The sequence below is a fragment of the Pristis pectinata genome, chromosome 4, assembly GCF_009764475.1.
Source record: "Pristis pectinata isolate sPriPec2 chromosome 4, sPriPec2.1.pri, whole genome shotgun sequence".
NCBI lineage: Eukaryota > Metazoa > Chordata > Chondrichthyes > Rhinopristiformes > Pristidae > Pristis > Pristis pectinata.
Window position 1 is genome coordinate 90,560,733 of NC_067408.1, and position 4,178 is coordinate 90,564,910.

Below are 4,178 nucleotides of genomic sequence, written 5' to 3' on the forward strand. Positions count from 1 at the left end.
CTATTTATGTAGTTAGAAAAGATCCCATAATACTACACAATACAGAAAAGCTGCAGAGTTCTTTTGGTGTCCGGCTTAACGTTTATTCTTAATGTGATAAATTGAAAAATGCTCTGGAATATCCTGAGGTCAGAAAAGTTGCTATTTAATTTCCTTTTTAAGCAGTCTACATGCTTATCTACGTTGCAGTGACTACATTTCAAAATGACCTTGAAGGCCAATGTCATCTCCTGAGAGGGTTGCAGGGGCTATATAAATCCCATTCTTTTCATAACTGAGCAAGGGAAGAATTGTGGTTCCAGGCTGCCCTCTACTGGACAGAATGAAGTACTGAATTTGATTTCTGTTCAGCTTTTGCTTTTCACTTTTGCCCCTTGTTCTCTCACCATCTTTGGGTTCCTTGCTCTGGGAAGGTCCTGGCCAATGCAGAGCTTAGCTGAAGGCCTCTGATACCCACACCCTAGTGGACAATCATATGGAAATGGACGTGGAGAGGTCAACTCAGCATGGTTCAGTCCTGGAATCTTCCTGCCCACGTGGCTTAGTGTTACGATTGAAGGAAAATTTCTTTACCTACCAGAGAAGAGCAACTTTGATTTATGAAGTCTGCTTCTGGGCAGTGTGAAGTGTCGGCTTGATTTTAGTGCATTGAAACAATCGATTAGTTGCATGTTTCATTTAAAAAGGACCTGCAGCTCATTGGATCTCTGAGAATACCAACTTGCCTTTCTATTATTGTATCTAGATCTTTCTTAAATACTTGGAGTACTTTAAGCTCAGCCAGTCTCCCAGGTGGGACACTCTAAACTTTGCGTGAATGATTGCTTCAAGCAGTTTCTCCCACGTTTGCCCCTCTTATTGCCAAACATGAAACCTTAAGTGCCACTGGCCTGCTGTGCTTAAGAGCATTTTTTAAACTTTGTTCTGGAGTGTGCAAGCACCTGTTTTTGCTTATCCCTCCTTGCTCTAAGAAGGTGATGGTAGTGCACTTCCTCCCTGAACCACCGCATTCCTTGTGAATCCCACGATCCACAATCCTATTAGTCTGGGGCATTCTGGGAAATTGAGCCGTCGTTGATGAAGGAATGGTGACATACATTCAAGTCAACATGATGTGTGGTTTGGACATTTCCACAACAGTTCTTTCCCTGTTATTTTCTGGTGGCCTAAATACAGGAACGCAAAAATAAAGGAGCCCTAGTAGGTCAGTTTACTAGTTTACCCTGTGATTTGATATGACATAGTTGATCTGCCCCAGGCCTTGATTCCACTTCTGTGCCAGTTCCCCATTGCCTTTCAAAAATGTATTAACTCTCCCTTAACTACCTCCTAGTCTCCACAACCCTCTAGGGTAAAGAATTCCAGTGATTCCCCACTCTGAGAAGAAATTCCTACACAGCCCAGACTTAAACGACCACCCCCTTATCTAGTAACCACATCCCCTCATCTGAGATTCCTTCACCAGAGGAAACACCTCAACATCTATCCTATGCATCATTAGGATTTTGTATGTTTCAGGAAGATCATTCCTTATTCTTCTAAGCTCCCAAGAATACAGTTCTAACTTTTTAGCTTTTCATGTTGGGACAACTCCGTCGTTCCAGGAATGTGCCCACTGAATCTCTTCTGTACTGCCTCCATTGTTAGTATATCCTTACTTACACAAGGGGACCAAAAACCAGACTCAGTATTCCAGCTGCAGCCTTGCCAACGTTCTGTACAATTCTAACAGTACTTCTCTATTTTTAAACTCCACGCGCCTTGGAATAAAGGCAAATATGCCGTTTTCTTCTGGGTTATTTGCTGAGCCTGCATGCTGACTTTTTGTGTTTTGCGAACGGAAAGTTCAGTCTGTACACTCATTGGCAGGAAGCATATTTGATGGACCCCGACTGAGCTTGCACATTACAGGCATAATCCACTGGCAACAGAGGGAATGGAAATTGTGTCATTCACCATTCGCACAGATGTTTCTTCAAGGCTAAAGGTCCTAGCTTATCAAGACATGCTCTGTCTCTACACTAGGATTAGTTTTGTTATTTTACACCAGTGGCTTCATTGCTTGATTTGGTTCCTATAATTCACAGCAGTAAATTGGAAAGCCGTAGCCCAGCTGTGGCCTAACCCAGGTACTGCACAAATGCAGCAGCCACCAGCTGCTTGTAAATGTCCAAGTCCTGCCTCTGGGAAGACCAGGTCTTCAAGCCTGGAGGAACGAATAGGAACAGGAGGTTTTCTGTTTACGCTTTAGATGTTTAGAAATGTGGTATCTTGTGTGTGAGGCAGAGATGGATACTAATCCAGAAAAAGCTGTCAGCTTTCAAACATTGAACTTTGGACCAAAATGCAGATTTTGAGGAAATTCAATGTACATGGAGAAGCTTAGAAATGTGCTAGTGTCAGGCTGCTGACTCAACAAGGTTATCTTTTTACTCTGTACTGTTATTGTTTTTACCTGTACTACATCAATGCACTCTGTACTGACTCAATGTAATTGCACTGTGTAATGAACTGACCTGTACAATCGGTATGCAAGACAAGTTTTTCACTGTACCTCAGTACAAGTGACAATAATAAACCAATACCAATGCCAATACCAAGATGGTGCTAGCAGGGAGTGCTTCACAGGGAATGGTGAGGTGGTGGCTTAAGATCTTTTGTCCTGTCAGGACCCATTGTACAACCAGGTGTCCAAGGCTCTGCTCTTGTGAGTGATACTTCATGTAGGGATTGCCTGTTTGTAGAATTGCCAGTCTCGCTTCTGAGAGAAGATCATCAACGTCAACCGTCCATAGAGCAAGCTTAACAAAAGGAAATGACCTAGGTTCTGAAGCCACAGGCATTAAGTTTCAGCCAGATGCAGTTGAATGCTGTGATACCAGGTATTGGGGGGATGAGCTATGATATCCTCAATGGCCCTTTTTAAATTTATTATTCTGCACCAATGCAAAGACAAGTATAATGGTGAAGGGGAAGAAAATAAGATTACAGCAGATAGCTACATCTCATACAGCCCTTGGCAGTGGGTTTCTTTCATCCTATATTGTAAGTAATCAAATATTAACACAGAGAAATGTTCATCACAGATATTGCTGCAAAATGCATTTGTAAAATGATAAAATGAGAGCTGAAACAGCTGATCTAATGGGATTGGAATATTACCCGACCTTGCGTCTCGCAGTACAGCTGTCAGCTGCTCAGCCTTCAGCACTGATCAAACAGCTAATCATTTTTATTTTACACCTTTGATAAACTCAGAGACCCATTGACAGCGGAGGTGTGGATTTTGACAGACTGATATGAAATTAAACATTTAACTTGCATATCAGGCCTGTCAAAATGATTTTGTTGGATCAGTGTTGAAGCCTGGCATGGCGACAGCTGTATCTCAGACTGGCACCCAGTGCCTCTTGGAATATAACATGCAAAAATCAGATCAAATCATGCCAATAATGAATGTGGTTTATTCACCTGTTTACTTTGCAGGTGTGCAGATAGTCAATTAGAACCACTGGTGGCTTTAATGAATGGTGCAGCTTGGGTGGGTGGGGGCAGGGAAGGCTAGGAGTTGCTTATTTATTGCTAAACTGGTGATGGTATTATTGGGCTAATTTTCTGCTGAGATTAACAGGTAATGCTCTTCAGGTATCAGGAATTGGGCTGTAAAGTTTATCTTTTTTTAATTATTATTTCCTAGAGACCAGTCATGATGTTGCACTTTAAAAGTCTCTCTCCACCTTTTGATATCTTTATTGTGGTATCTTTGTTAGTTTTTTTCTGCCTCATTGTCAGTAAGAACAGATTTCAACTGGGTGCAGTTACCCAAATACTCAAATGGAATACTGCACATTCCTTGATTCCTATTTCTTTTTCCTGTATGCACACAATTCCAAAATGCAAATAGTCCAGTAATAGAAGATTACTTGGTCATTATCATATTTGTGGCAGGTTGCTGCACATCAGTTGGTTCTCATTTCCTTCCCATCAGAAGTGGCAATGAAAATTGCTGGAGATACAAGTTCAGTAAATTATTCAGGACGAAGTTTGGGGGTGGGGGAAATAAATAGCAGATCCAGAACGGTCATTGTGCATCCACATTGAATGACAGGTTCTCTGTAATGGTGGGAGGATTGCTGGTTCACTCACTGTGGCTTAGACAGAAGTAGTTTGACCGGACT